Here is a 17,305-nt window from a genome sequence, read left to right as displayed (position 1 = left end):
TGAGACTTTTACTATTCCTTGTACTATTGGTGATGTTCATGTGGGGCAAGCCTTATGTGATCTTGGAGCATGCATCAACCTTATGTCATTATCTGTTTTAAAAAAGCTAGGCATTGGTGCTGCAAGGCCAACAACAGTCACACTTCAATTAGCTGACAGAAGTATTTGTTATCCTCAAGGAAAGATTGAAGATGTGCTAGTGAGGGTTGATAAATTTATCTTCCTTGCTGATTTTATCATCATGGATTTTAGTGCTAATATTTCATATCTTATTCACATGAACTCAATAAAAAGAATTATTAAATAAAAAATTCCTTTGTCAACTATGAAGTCCTTCACAAAAATTAATGTAAAATTAAATATTATATATTTTATGTTATAGACTTGTGAGATATTATGAGAGATATTTTGAAGTTTCACTCCCAATTTAATTGAAGTTTCAACTTGTTCTTGCAGCCCCGGTAAGAGATATTTTGGAGATATCAATTTAATTGAAGTTTGTTCTTCCATCCGGCGACAAAAGAGAAACTAAGATCTTACCATTTTCATTAAAGTCTAAATGTTTTTCAGTATTAATTATATTTTTTTTAGAGGTGCATTTTCATATATGAAATTTTTGTGGGCATAATTTATAAATACGATCAATGTGACAAATTCATAAATAGATAAAGTATTATTATTATTATTATTATTATTATTATTATTATTATTATTATTATTATTATTATTATTATTATATCTAGCAGTGTTTTAAAAACCGGACCGGACCGGCCGGTCGAACCGGTCGAACCGGGAACCGGAGGGTCAACCGGTCTGGTCTGGATGTTGGATCGGACAAGTTATTGGACCGGAGGAAACCGGAGGGAACCGGAAAAAACCAAAAAAACCGGTGAACCGGCGGTTTTCCCGAACCGCCGGTTTAATTACATGCCTGTTTTTTTTCCGCCCAAAGGCCAAAACGACGTCGTTTTATTATTATTATTATTAATTAAAAAAAAAAAGAAGAAAGAAGCATAACGCAGATCAATCAATCGCACAGAAGAAGAAAAAAAATAGAAACTTGAAGATTGAAGAATGAATTTTGAAAATAAGAGAAGATGGAAATCGTAATCGCAGTCAGGGACGTCGCTACGTAACTTAAAAAAATTGCAAGAAGATGAAACAGAGAAGATGCACATTGAATCCTCTAAAATTGTACTTTTGTACCCACCAAATAGAATAAGAAAACACAGGAGAAGAGAAACAGAGAAGATGCACATTTGCTAAGAAGATCGAGGCAAAAGAGAAGAGGAACCACTGTGACGGCAGTTGCTAGAAAGAAGCATAAGTGAAAGCGGCTGCCATGTTAAAAGGAAAATGATAGGATTTACTATTTAGGGTTTTCTCTAAATTATTTGGGCTTCTTTTTATGGGCCACTTGTTATGTTTGTGTTTAGTTGGATTGGAAACAAAAAAATGTCAAAAAAAAAAAAGAATGTATCCGTAGATAGATACATGGATACTATTGTTTTTATTTTTCACTCTTATGAAATAAATTATTAAAAGCAAAGTATAAACTTTATACTATAAAGTATTTTTTTTTTGACACACTATAAAGTATTTTTTTTTATTAAATTTGTACTAATAATATATGTATATATTTTTTTATACACACATATGACATTTTCTTAGTGTATTCGCTTTATATTATAGAACAAATATATTAGTTATTCAATAAATCTAATTTATATATGGGTTTAACATATTTTTTTTTACAAATATATGGGCCTAACTTATAAAGTCTTACAATTGTGTTTTTTTTTTATAGAACAATTGTGTTTTATTTTAATTTTTAATAATTGAATCCACACCATATTTATTAAAATATTTACTATTTATTTATTTTAATTGTGTCGACGATGTTTAGGATTTGAATTTAAGAAATTTTGGCATTATGAGTTTATGAAAATTTCATAGTTTTTATGTTTTTTTTTATAATTATATAGAGACCGGTTCAATAACTATATAGAGAGCGGTTCGTTTCACCGGTTTAATTCGGTTTAATCCGGTTTTTCATGCGGTTCAACCAGTGACCCAGTGGTTCGACCAATAAACCAGTGACCCAGTGCCCTCGCCGGTTCGATGACCGGTCCGGTTTTTAAAACACTGATATCTAGTGTTAACCTGAAATAGGGGGTAAAAGATACTCTTTCACCGTGGAAGACCTACTCCGCTCTTCCACCCTAGCCTGCGCCATTAATTAATTCTGGTTTTTCTCTTACCTCCTTCGTCATCCACCGCTACCCAAACAACAACACCCCCTTCTCTCTTCTTTCATTTTCATCCTTTTCTGTCAAATTTTTGGTTGGTTTGTACGGTCTCTTTCCTTGTTTTTCTCTTAATTGAATTTTATCCTTTTACCAAAACAAATCCCACAATGTTGTTCCTCTTACCTCTATTCATTGCCCCCCCCCCCCCCTCCCTCACCCTTTTATTTTGTTCCATTGATCCTTTGTCATTGTTGTTCCTCTGTTTCAATAAAGTTCAAAATCACATTTAATTTCATTCAAATTTCAGCATGCAAAGTATTAAGATAGCAATAGCATTAAGTAACTAATTGCATAAAGGTTGTTGATGAGAAATGAGTGATGAGTGATTGTGCCAATTCATGGAAGTGGATTTACTTGGCAAATTTTTCCATTGAATTTGTTCTTAGTGTTCTTTGAGTCATGTAGTTTTATGCTCTGTTTCAATCACAACAAACAATGGAGTTTTTTCCCTCTGTTATCACACCTTCACTCACCTATGAAAAAATAGAAATTTTTTCCTTCTGATTTTAAGGTCGGTTAGACCAAATAAAGAAAGAGTGAAGGATTTGGGAGGTTATCCCAAGCACTATAGTGAAACTCTCACAATTGTGATTTGTGAGGAATAAAGTAGTCCACATTGAATGAACCATCAATATGAATCTTGTGTCTTATATTCTATCCATTCTCTTTACTTCACATCTATAGATACGCATACACACACATATACCATACACTCCGATACTACACAATCATATCTAACAAGATTGATTCAATTTTTATTTTTTTTAACTTTAGAAACATTTTTTAAAAATGTCACAATTCAAGCCCAATATTACCCCCACCTTTTAGATAAACATTTGACACAAGGGTAATGTTGTCATTTCAACTTTAAAACATCTTATACAAGAGTTGCAATCCTATTTGGATTGTCTATTATATATGGACTTGTCAAACTGTTTATAAGTTGTATTCAACATATTTCTATAAACTCTCTATAATAGCATATGAAAATAAATTATATAAAAACAATTTGACCTTATTTTATATTTTCTAATGTATATAATCTGCACTTTATTTGTTTATTGAAACTTGTGTGGAATCTTGAGGGGTAGATATCCATGGCGAATACTTGCTTCCCATATTTTCTCAATATCAAACATAATGTCACCACACTCATGAACATTCCATCTTTCTAAGGCATGAATTATTCCAGCAATGCGCCAAATACTCATTACTCTTCTTGGAAGCCAATTCTGCAGCATATTGGAGAAAGTCATTAATTAATTTAGCTTTGTTCAAAGAAAAACATTGATATTCTTTGGCCCTATCTAATTAGCTCAGATAAAAAAAAATTGGTTCGGATGGGGCTAGCCTATTGAGCTTTGCGATGGCCAGTTATAAACACATCTCCATGTATTTTTTTAAAAAAATAATAGTCAAATCTTTTAAAAAAAACTTAAATTATATATTTTGGTGTCAAACTTAAATTTAACACCTGGTTTTAATGGATCCTGATTCTTGTTAAAATTTTATTACCTAAAAATATTTTTTTTAAAATTGATAAAAAAAAATGTTTTAAAATTTTGATGTTTATAAATTATTTATTTTGTTCGATTGAAGTAAAAATCTTGAGTTTAATCTAATCTATATAAGAAAGTTAATTGTTCTGGATTAGTCTAAACTACTTTTGCTTAAGGTGCTGCCATGTGTCCCAAGTGAGGGTAATTGATGTCCAAAAATTTGATAATTGAACTAAAAGTACACTCCTTTTCAAATGAAATCAAGCCATATGAGCCATTTGAGGCATTTGTGAGTGGAAAAGTGTTTTATCAAACTAGATTTTACATTGTACTGAGTCATTTATGTTTTTTCCAGTTTGATGAAACTAAGTCATCTAAGCCACAAACACATGTGACATCTTTTTGCTTCTCCCAATGTCTCATCAAATTTCAAATTCAAATTTTTCCCCCTCATCACTTATTCAAAATTCTATATACACCGGATAAATTTTAACTTATATATAAATTTTAACTATCGTATACGGATTCTGTCAAAAAAAAAAAACTATCGTATACGGGATAAATGATCACTGATCAAAAAATCAAAGTAATTATCACATGTGATACAAATTATAACTAATAAAAATTTCTAACTTATTTAAATTTCAAACAAACTATGATATATATATATATATATATATATATATATATATATATATATATATATATATATATGGGACAAATTCTAATTGATAAATTTTTTAAAATAGTTATCAAATGTGAGAAAGTTCTAACCAATTACAATTTTTTTTTAAAAAAAAAAAACTATCTTATACGGAATAAGTTCTAACTTATATAAATTTCAAATAACTATCTTATACGAGACAATTTCTAACTGATAAAAATTTCGAAATAATTATCAAACGTGAGACAATGAGACAAGTTTTAAATTATAAAAATAAAAATAAAAAACTTTTACACGGGATAAGTTCTAACTTCTAACTTATATAAATTTCAAATTAATTATCATATACGGGACAAATTCTAATTTATAAAGATTTCAAAATAATTATCATATGTGAGACAAGTTCTAAATTATAAAATTTTCAAAAAAATTATTTTATACGGGATAAGTTCTAACTTATATAAATTCCAAATTAATTATATGTACAGGATAAATTTTAACTGATAAAAATTTAGAAATATTTATTAAATGTGAGACAAGTTATAAATTAAAAAAAAATACTTTATACGGGATAATTTCGAACTTATATAAATTTTAAAAAAATTATTTTATTCGGGATAAGTTCTAACTTTGTTTTCCAATGTTCTTTTGGTTAACAAGAATCATGTAACTATTTAAAATCTTATGTCTTTTAAGGGCATGTTCAAAGTAATTCTTATGTCTTTTCATAATTTTACACCATATATATAACTATTTTTACCTTTAAAACTAATCAAAATTCATAATTAACACTTTGCAAAAAATATATTTGTCTGCATATTTCCAACAAAATTCTAAATACTTATTAACTACATCTAAATTTTAAAAAAATTTGCTTCAAATTTTGATTACCAAACTATAACTTAAAAAAATATCATCTCGCACGGGTCTATTTCGCACGGGTCTATTACTAGTTAATATTTAATGTTAGTGTTACGAATTTATACTTGTATTGTATAGAAATCATATCTTTTCAAATAGATAATTGTGAGAATATAATATTTTTCTAATTATACCAACCTCACATGAGTGCAAGTTTGTGAGTGCAGGAGGAGTGATCATTGCTGGTGTATAGTGGTAGAAGCAATCTTTTCGCATTTTCTTTGGAGGAAAATTAGAAAAAAGTATAAACAATGATTCTTCTCATGCTTGTATTTGCTCATCTTCATCCCATTCATCTCCAACTAACCATATCTGTTAGACTCATAATGTTACAAATATCAAATAATAAGTTACTCGTTGAATCATCATATGAATGTTTATTAGTTAAATAAATGTGAATTTATAAAGTCATATCTATGAACTATGATGTACAAAGTACAACTTCTTTAAGATTTTTTTTTTTAATTTTTTTTAAGTAGCATAGAAAGCATCCCATATAGTTCACTTGAGCATACGTCAATTGGTAGGGACATAGCGTCAGGGACGGAACTAGGTGTTAGGGAAAAGGGGCGACCGCCACCCTTGAAACTAGTATAGGGATGGCAATTTGACCCATACCCAGCGGGCACCTGCAAAAAATACCCATAACGGGTAGGGTAAAAACCCGCATTTTGGGTACGGGCACGGGTATGGGTAATTACCCGCAAAAATGAACGGGTATGGGTGCGGGTACGGGTACCTTAGTACCCACCCCGCCCCATACCCGCATAATATATATTTATTTATTTTATATATATTATTGTATAAATTACATATGTATATCAATTTTAAAAAATACAATACTATTAAACTATTATACATTTTTAATAAAAAAGTTTATTTATAACATAATACAAACACCATGTGAATATGTCAACAAAAAAATTAACTTTAACATGAGGTTAGTAATTTTTTTTTATAATTTTGATGAGTCAACATTAAAATCTTTTAAAAAAAATTAATTATATTAAAACGATATGATATTTTATAATTGATCGATTTATTTTTAGTAAAATTGCGGGTAACAGGTATGGGTATGGATACCTAGGTACCCATAGGGTATGGGGACGGGTACAAAGGTTGTTACCCACACGGGTATGGGAATGGGTACGAGTATTTTTTCAAACTGCGGGTATGGGGATGGGTACTATAGTACCCTACCCATACACTACCCATTGCCATCCCTAAACTAGTAGGAGGAATACTACCCATATGTATGTATATATGATTCGCCACCCCACGTATCATTCTGTTAGCCACCCCACGTATGATCTGTGTAATAAATACATGCACTACATAGCTTTTCATCATATATAAACTACTAATTGTATATATAATAAAAATACAATACTATTTTGTTTGTGTAAATTATTATTTTAATTAATACTTGATTCTTAAATGTATTATAATTGCAAAAACATTTGATTATTTTTTTAGGCTATTTAGTCGCTTATGTTTATTTTAGGTTTCAATTTGGTTCCTTATATTTAAAAAGTTTCAAATTTGTCCCTTATGTTATTGAAGTCAACATAAGTTCATCCTTTTAATTAAATTTTGAGTTAATTTTTTTTAGAACTTTTTGTTAGATTTTGAGTTAATTTCTTCTTAAACTTTCACGTAGTACCTCCCAAAGTTGTCTGCACATGCAAATCTATAAGCCATGTAGATGATTTAAACAAAAATTTGACTAAAAGGACCAATTTAAAACTTTTTAAACTTAAGAAACCAAATTGAAACATAAACTAAACATAAGGGGACAAAATATGCAATTAAGCATTTTTTATAACGTGTCACGACTTGAACTCCGGACCTTCAACTCTTTTAACTTTTAACTTTTAACTCAACTAGTTCAACAAGTTGAGTTATTCATCGCACCCTTGAAAATATCTCTTTTATTAGTTTTTTTTTTATCATCAAATCCATTTTTAGTTAGTTAATTTAGTCTTAAAACTATTTCGACTAACTTCTCATTAAAATTTGAGTTAATTTCGTCTAACTTTCAATTAAATTTTAAGTTAATTCCATCTATAACTTTTACGTGGTATCCTCATAAGTTGTCCGTGTATGGAAAAATGTTAGCCACGCAGATGGTTTAAACAGAAATTTGACTAAAATGACTTGAAACTTTTTTAACTAATAGATCAAATTGAAATCTAAAATAAATGCAAGGGACCAAATATGCAATTAAACCTAATTATTTATAGTAAAAGTTGATTATTATTGACGTTAATAATGTGTTATATTTTCGCCACCCTCAGTGATTTTTTCTGGTTCCGTCCCTGCATAGCGTTATAAATGCAGTAGTCATGCAGTAGTCGGAGTTCGAATTCCGGACACTCCACTTATCCGCCTTTAAGGTGAAATTTCTAGCAACTAAGCTACTTGACCAAAAAAGAAAGCATTTCATATATACAACTTGCTTTGAATTTTGTTCATTCAAATTGTCAAATGTAGATAAAAAGTTATTGAAATTAGTTAACTTAAAATTCTAATGAATGCTTTAAAACAATAAATTAACCTTAGGAGTATTGATTGATGATAGATCCAGGCATGGACTGGACATGGTCACCCTTTGTTCAAGTTCTTTCAACTCATCCCTGTATAATACAGTCACCTGTTTGCAATATATTAGAATAAAAATTAAATTTCAACAAATAAGTTATGAAAAACATTTTGGGTCAAACGGAATGTTGAAAATGTATCTAAAACATAACATGAATTTTTAATTAAAGATCTTAAACTTTTTGTTATTCAGGTTGTATTATGAGATGGTTATGTGATGTCTAGATCTAGCTTATTGTTTATGTTTCGCTATACTCCCCAACAAGTGATATATATATATATATATATATATATATATATATATATATATATATATATATATATATATATATTAAAATTGGAAAATACTAAACATGTCTCGAAGTACTCTTTAAAAAATTACATTGTAAGTCGTACATGCAACTGATGACTTACCATGTTTTCTAAAGTAAAGTCGTAGATGTCAGCTACGATTTTGCTATTTAAAAAAATAAATCAAAATTGACCGATACCTATGAATATTTGAAGTCTATATATTATTATTAGATGTGATCGAATTGAGGTGTTTAAACATATCTAATGGTACTGGAGATAGACTAAAATGTTAGGGTGGGCTGGCATGAATTTTCAGTAGTTTCTAGAACTATTTTATAAGATAACATCAAAGACAATCTATCAGGTTAGTCCATTTGAGAATGTTGTTACAAAAACATGCTCACATACCTGCACATTTTTACTGCATAAAGCATTAACAATGGCCAAAGCAATCTTATTAAACTTTCCTCGAAGAAGCACTTCATTGGTTCCTTTGGCAATGCTGTTCAGAACAGTAGCAACAACTAAGCTACTACCATCTACAACTTTAATGTTCATATTTGGATGCTTTTGAATATAAAGTGCACAATGTGCACTAAGCTCTTGTCTCTGCGCGCAATATGAAAGATTATATATTAAGATAGCAATAGCATTAATAATAAATTGCATAAAGGATAAGTAAACATATAAAAAAACAATTGTCTCATCCAATTTGCGGAATTTGCAAAATAACCTTTCATTGTATATAGCAGCGCTGATAAGGATAAGTGATAGGTTGCCGGAGCTCATGAGTTCATTTTCAATTTCATCCATGAGAAAAAAATAAGAAAAATAATTTTTTTACTCAAAAATAGAAAGGGGCGAATAAATTTACCTGATTTAAAAGTCCTAGACTTATCACCTTTACACCGCTTAAGTCGGCCTTCATTATGGTCTCTTCAATCATTTTTTTCACTGTTATGTTATGCCTTTTTGAGAAATACTACAAAGTAAGAAATAAAACATGTAATGCTATCCTTGTAGGTATAGAAAATGCATGAAAAATCTCAAGTTCCAAATTGATGTGAGAAAAAAATTCATACTTGTGTATTAAATCTTGGTAAAAGCCAACATTGTACCTTGAGGTCTTTGAAGGAGTTATTTTCTAAAACAAAGGCTTGTCCACTAAACCAAGTCATAAGCATAGAGAACATTGTAAAAGGCCACGTTAAATTTAGGTAACATTTAGATGTTTGTGGGTTGGAGGCTAAGGAAGCAAAACCTAAGCGTAGTTGAAAGATGGAATCAAATGTTGTTAAATGAGTTAAATGCACTGCATCTGGTGATTCCTCTTGTCTATTCAAACAAGCTTCATATGTAGCATCTGTAGATGCATCCACAGTCCCATAAATATAGTCATATATAGGCATGAAGAGTGAGTAATTGGTCCTAAATTTTGTGTGATGCAACGAGTGAAACCTGTAAAATATTCAAATTTCAAACATTGAATGAAATAGTACTAATGAACTTTAATAAGAAAATATTACAAAAAAATTATGCTTTAATAAAAAAATGTTAAACATTAAGATTTTTCTAATAAATAATATGTTCTTATTAAAATTGAAAAATCACAAATAATATGTATTAATTGTGTTGCATATATTATAAAATTTAAATCACTTTTTTCTAAAAGTTAAATCATAGCATAAGTTTTTGGTATATTCAGTGCTAGACTAACCGAAATGCCTATGATTTATGTAGTATATATGATAGTTATTTTAAAATAATTGTCCCGTGATCACATATTTTATCTAGTGAGTGTATTATTTATCTAGTACATCATAATATTTTCCTTTATTTTAATTAGTAACATATTTTATCCCGCTATAATTGATTTGGCATATATGATATATTATTTAGAAATTTTTATTAGTTATAATTTGTTTTGTTTGTGATAGTGTATTTTGTAGGGTGTATAATTTGTTTTTTTTATGAGTTATAATTTGTCCCGTATGTGATCACATATTTTATCTATAGTGAGTGTATGATTTATCTAGTACATCATAATTAATTTTTTTCCTATATTTGAATCAGTAACATATTTTGTCCCGTGTATAATTTATTTAGTGTATACGATAATTATTTTGAATTTATTTAGTGTGATAGTGTATGATTTAATTATCTAGTACATCACAATTAAATTATCTAATACATTATAATTGCTTGTTATAAAAAAAAACATCTAACATATTATAATTAGTTATTTTCTGAAAAATGTAATTTTACTTATAATTGTGGCTGAAAGAAATACATGTTAAGATATCAAATGTGAAAATTCTATTTTGTAAAGTATTCATTAAATCTCTCAAAAATTTAAATCTTAACTTTAGTATAAATAGTTACAATAAAAATGATTTTTTTAATCTAAAAATTTAGGATGGTATTGATCTACCGTGGACAAGTGATCTACCGAATACGAATTTTACAAAATTTACTATTAGATTGAAAATTTATATCATATAGATCGTCCATAAAAAAAATTTAGGATGGTGCATTTACATTAGTGTATACTCTTTTTTTTAACTTTTTTTAGGTTTGACTTTTATTTTCTAGTTTTTACTTCACTTTTTATCCTTGAAAATATTTTGGTTCATGTGCCTCTTCTTTTTTTGTTTTTGCTTCTGTTTATAATATCTAGGATGGTGCATGTGGCTCACCATCTGCTTTAAGAAAAAATCGAAAAAGATGAAATGCATATTTTACTCTGCATTTTTAGTGATTTTAGCTGAAGTTTATCGGGATGAGTCAAATCATCTTTAAGAGGAGTGGGTTCATGTATTGTCAAACAACAAACATGCATGGACCCAGTTATGTTAAACATAAGTCGGGTCATGGCGAAGTAACGTGAAAAAATAATTAATTAGTTATTATTATAAAGGAACTTGCTCTGTTAATAGAAATATAAGAGCGTCTCGTGAGTTTAACTCAATTGATAGGAAATTGGACTATATGTGTAAAAATCGAGGTTCGAAACCCGAACATTCTACTTATTCACTTTTAATATGGATTTTTTAGCCACTAGATTACTTTAAAAAAAATATAAGAGAAACCAATGCTAAAAAATAAAAAAAAATAAAAAGTATTACTATCACTACCACTACTATTATTAATAATTAATTATATATTTTTACAAAATAAGTATTATGATTACAGATTTGAGGAAACTTACGATGGTGTGTAGGAGAGATACTTCAATTGGGGAAAGTAGGAGAGGAGTTTCTTAGGAAAGAACTCAAAATTGCAATGGCCCATGTTGTTCATAAAATCAATGTAAAAGATATAACCAAAAAATGCAGCCACGGAAGATTTTCTTAGGGCCAATGCTGTCGACAATGGGATAAGAAAAAGCGTAAAATATGCCAACGTCTCAGCAAATGGGTGAGTCACAGCTGTCATCATCAACAACAATAACAATTTTAAGTTGTTAGATTGAAATGAAGCATATATAGTTTTTCAAGTGGCATAGATTGCAATGAAGCATATATAATTTGCTTTTTTTTTTCTTTTCGCGTATGAATGTATATGATGAACTATTTTAAACTGGAATTGTAGATGACAGTCATTCAATAAGACGATTGAAAAATATAGGAAATTGTAAAATAAAGAACATGAACTTCAATCTTGTTGGCAGAAAAATGTCTTTAAAAGAAAAGAAAAGTCTTGAGGACTTGAGTTGAATTGTTTGATGACAAAAGTATTTATATTTTCAACAAAAATGTTTCTTAAAATCTATTCCACAAAAGAATCCATCAAAATCAGTATACTTTTGAGTACCTAGAGACATTTTTAAAGTCATATGAAATTTCAATTGAATATCCACTGATTTTGTTGCCCTAAAAAAAATCTTAATGGTCTTAAGTGAATACCACAAGATTTATTTATATTTTATAATAAAAAAATCTTTTAAAATCTTTTGAAATCTCAATTTAATACACCTCCCTAAAGCATAAGTACAAGTAAAGTTTAGTTTAACCTTTTTTTTATTTAAATTGTAAAGAGGAAAAAAAAAAGTTGGATTGAACTCATCCGTAAAGTATAACGATTTGATCCATAGTTTCATCTCAAGTCCTGGAAAAAATGAACAAAAATAAAAAGGCCACGCGCCAACTCACTACACGTCGCGCCCCCCATTTTTTAGCAAGTTAGGCGGAGGCCAACTTAATATACCTAAGTTAACCGAAAACCTCGGCTAGACCTGCCAAATATAACGGATTAAACGGCCCGGCCCGACGGACCTTGCCCATTTTGCCATCCCTATTCTAGACACAAATCTAGCATGAAAAAATTATGAATTTTTTTTCATAACTATTGAAAAAAGACTAGCAAGAACATTAAAGATAAAATTTAACAATAATTTATAAAAAGAGACCTCTTTCACGTTATCTTTTATATTATAAGCTTGTATACACAAGCAAACTCTAAACCCTAATTTGTTTTCCCTGTTTTCCCTCCATTTTATCTTGCAATTTTTATTAAAAAATAATACAATTTTGTCTTGACTAGGATTCGAACCCGCAACCATTCAATGCAAGGCAATATTTCCAACCATTATGGCAAGTATACCAATTGTGATTAAAATTATGTGCAATAATTGATAAGCACCATCAATTTTAAAAGTATATCATATCAAAATTATTGTTGACTATATTATTCATCACGAAATATTTTTATGTCTTTCCTGATCAATGATTTTTTTTCTACCGGATCATAAATTTAGAGAATAATTATCACGTGAGATTTGAAAAGTTATTATCACGTGTAATTTGGAAAGTTATTATCAAACTCAATTCTACTAAATCAATTTTTTTTTGCAATACAACCAAACACAACCATAGTCATGTCACTAATCACATTCATTATTTTGTTTTTAATATTGCAGATTTAATATTAACCGATGATCAATTGATATAATATGCACTAACAGACCAATTGTGATTTAAATTATGTCCACAAAGTGTTAAGCTCCATCAACTTTCATAGGAAAGATTTCATACGACAATTAAGCACCATCAATTTTCATTGCACAATTTAAACAATTAAAATCCGATAATCTCTTATATTATAAGCTTGCTAACATAAGCTAACCCTAAACCAAATTTTTTTCCCCTCATTTTCTCTTTCTTTTTATTGCAGCTTTATATTAAAAATATACAGATTTGTCATCGAACTTGCATCTCTTACCTACAATAAAACCTTTCAACCGCTAAAACATGTGCTTTAATTATGAAAGAATTTAGGAATCCGAATATGTTAACCCTGTTTTCAATAAATTTGAACGGCGGAATTAATCACAATTTTTATTTATTTATGGATGTCTACTTAAGTTTATGTTCTTGATTACGTCTTTAATTTTTTTTTAACCTTTAGTTATCAGCAATTTTTTTTTAATAAGTAAACAAAACGATGGGGTTCAAAAATTATTTAAAAAATATATAAAATATAAAATAAGCACATAAACAAATATAGAATAATTAGTCCATGAAATTTCTTATACTACTCTTATTGAAAATGCTCTTAAAATTTTTGTATTTTATTTTTTATTGTTACATATTACACCTAATTAGACCCATGCACCGCATGGGTCAAAGTTCTAGTAAATATATATATATATATATATATATATATATATATATATATATATATATATATATATATATATATATTCACACGCATAGAGAACTGTATTCAATGTGAGGAGGGGGGTACGTATTGAAAAAAAAAAATTAAGTCTCACATATATTAATAAAATATAATGCCTGACAAATAGAGATACATTTACCTTACAAACTAGTTTTGTAAGTATATAAGTCAGACAAAATATTTTTTTTTAAAAATTTATATGGTAGTACCAGTGATAGGCTCAGTGACAATTGAAGAATAATGATGATGAGAATGATATCGAGAATATAGATAATGATGATGAAGTGCTCTATGTAGCCAATAGTATAAGAACTCCACTGGTCCAGCATGCAAAATAGTTGTAAGAATCACACCATCTGTTCTCCACCATTGCTAAAAAACAGAGGACTGGACAGGACAACTTTTGTTGTACTCTGTTTGATTTGAAATTGGTTATGGGATTGGACAAATTAGGTAACAAGAGACAGAACAAAAACAAGATTTTTTGTCCCTCACCAAACCACGGGACAACTTTTTGTCCACAGTACAACTATAAAAAATACGAAAATACTCATTTTATTTTCGAATATAAAAATATTATCGTCCTATATCTTTCCGGTACAGGTTTGTCCTGTCCTGTATTATCTTGTTTTGTCCTGTACTGTTCTGTCCAGTCCTTGCTATTTTACGAATCAAACGCACCCATAATATATATATTGCAGTGAGCAATACATTATCATCCCTGCAAATGTGACACATTCAAAGTCTTAATTATTAAATTAAATCTTTAAAATAAATTAATATTAAAATTTTATCACTTAATTGGATTGGACTCATCTTAAGTGAACAACTCTTTTTTTTTTTTTTTTTTTTTTTTTTTTTGTATTCGTGAACAACTCATTTTATAGAGTTAGGTGAGTAATATTTGTCAATGATAAATAAATCAATAATTGATATTATATGCATATCTGTAAAATTTATACATTGTAAAAATATCAATTCTTGATTTTTTATTTTTACACTTTAACAATTGCTCGATCACTTAGATGAGTAAAATCCCAATTAATTATATATATAGCATCAATTTATTTAATTATTACCTTCAGTCATTATTATAAAAAATATTACTTTTTAAATTCATTATAAAATTAATGTATTTGAACAAAATTATAGTCTAGATACATTAAATCTGCAATGAATTTAAAAAATGAATATTTTCTTATAACAAGACCAAAGATGGTAACAAGGACAAATTTTTATGAACCAGTTGCTTTCTCTGTCGACTTGTTCGAATTCAAGGCCTTTGTCAATAATTCTGTTTTTGCCTTTTGCAGTTTGGTAGCGTGAGATAGAAATCCAAATTTGATTGTGTAGCATTCTCACAAACATGAAAGGGAGTATGAGAAAGTATGTTGGATCTTGTTCAACCCATATGAAAGTGTATAAGCTATGAGCAATCCATGGGCTCAAAATCACGTACTTCATGTTTGTAATTTAAAGTACATATAGAAGACAAAGACAGAAAATAATAGGTTAGTTAAAGAAATGATTAAAAAAATATTTTAACAAAACTATTGATATGAAATAAATATACTTATAATTTAGTTTATATAATGCTAATGTCTCTGCCAGCTAAGTTAAGTTCACGAGACGTCTTAGATGGAGGGATTTAACTGGTGCATATTTTTCTTTTTATTAATTAAAAAAAATACACTAGTTAAATATAGAATTCAAGACTAAATATTAAGAGATTTAAGTATTTATACTTGTGTTCCATGTTGTTGATGATTTGGTGCCATATTATTTTCAATATTTGATTGTATCCCATTCATTATTGACATTTATAGTGAAAAACAACAACTATAACACCTACGATACTGCAGGTAAAATTTATTCTTTATTTTTTGGTTTTTTTTACTAGAAAATTTAGTTGAGGAAAAGGTTGAAGGTAAAGCAAGAAAATAGAATATGAAAATACAATATCATTTTTAGAGATAAAAAGAGGGAGAGAGAAGTTGCATGTAAATGATATTAAATTAAAATAACCTTAAAGCTTCCAAGAGGTTTCCAAGGAGAGTTTGTAAGGATACCCGGTTTAGAAGCCATATTATATATGATTATGAATTTTTTATTAGATTGCAGCATTTGGAAGCTTATATATATATATATGCTTCACTTGGCAAATTATTCACCTATAATTTATAAGTGGTTGCTATTAGATTGACATTCATAAATATGGGCTGCTAAGAGGTGGGGGTTCGGCCTTATCAATCACACAATATTTCCATCATTTTTGAATGATTAAAAATTTGGCTTAATTAATATTTTGGTCGAATTTTTTTGTTTCATATTGGTCCCTTAATTATTAAACGTTTCTTTTTGGTCCGTTAAAGATAGCTATGATTGTCACATTGGTCCCTTCTGTTAATATTGTTCATAAAATATTAACTTTGATTTCATATTAAACTAGATAAGAGACCAATATGAAACATATTAAACTATATAATGGACTCATGTGAAACCTATTAAACTAGATAAGGGACCAATATGAAACCAAATTTAATGTTTTTTGCAAAACATTAACAGGGACCAATGTGACAAACAAATATATCTTTAAGGGAAACCAAAGAAGCCTAAAAATTAAGGGAGCTATGTAAAAGCAAATAGATTTTAAGAGACTAAAATACTAATTAAGCCTAAAAATTTATTTCTCGAGCCCCATTTGGATAAACAGTTTATACAATAGCTATCGAATTAGAACTTATAACACAAGATTTTACATCATAAACTCTTATACTCAATAAAATCTATATTTGGATATGTACACTAAAAAATACTTACATAAATTGAAGTGTTTGGATGTATCATTACATAAACAATTATAAATTTAAAATTGACTCAAAAAAATAAATTTGAAAATGCACTTTTTAATGCAAAATTATCCTTTTTTTTTTTGTTTCCTTAACTATTGCCTCGTAGCATGACCCCACAAAAAGGTAACAAAATCACAAAATCCAAAATCTTTCCGTTACACTCTTCACACACCAACCAAACAATCTTTCCTTCAATTTTTTTCATCACCGGAAAATTTCTCCCTCATCTCCCATTACTGTAATTTCTCTCTCCTTGTAAACCGCCATCGACAACCTCTTAAGCCCCAACACATCCTTCATTCCCCTGTCTTTGCTACCTCTATCTCTCTCATAACGCGATCATACCCTCTCTTTTCTCTCTCGCGAGACCTTTGTTCTTCTCCTTGTCACACAACCAGCACCCTGTCCATCCAACACTACGCCTTCATGGTCTCTACTTTTTAACTATTTTTAGTTTGGCTTTTAGTAGAAAGTTGCATAACAAAA

At 28.8% G+C, this 17,305-nt stretch overlaps 1 pseudogene; it reads right to left on the bottom strand.

Annotated features, from left to right (window-relative positions):
* Positions 1 to 7,906: 7,906 nt before the first annotated feature.
* LOC123921875 lies at positions 7,907 to 16,091 on the bottom strand (annotated as a pseudogene).
* Positions 16,092 to 17,305: the final 1,214 nt, after the last annotated feature.

Source organism: Trifolium pratense, linkage group LG4 (genome assembly GCF_020283565.1).
Source record: "Trifolium pratense cultivar HEN17-A07 linkage group LG4, ARS_RC_1.1, whole genome shotgun sequence".
Classification (NCBI taxonomy): Eukaryota; Viridiplantae; Streptophyta; class Magnoliopsida; order Fabales; family Fabaceae; genus Trifolium; species Trifolium pratense.
Note: the sequence above shows the minus strand (reverse complement) of the source record. Positions and strands in the feature narration are given on the sequence as shown.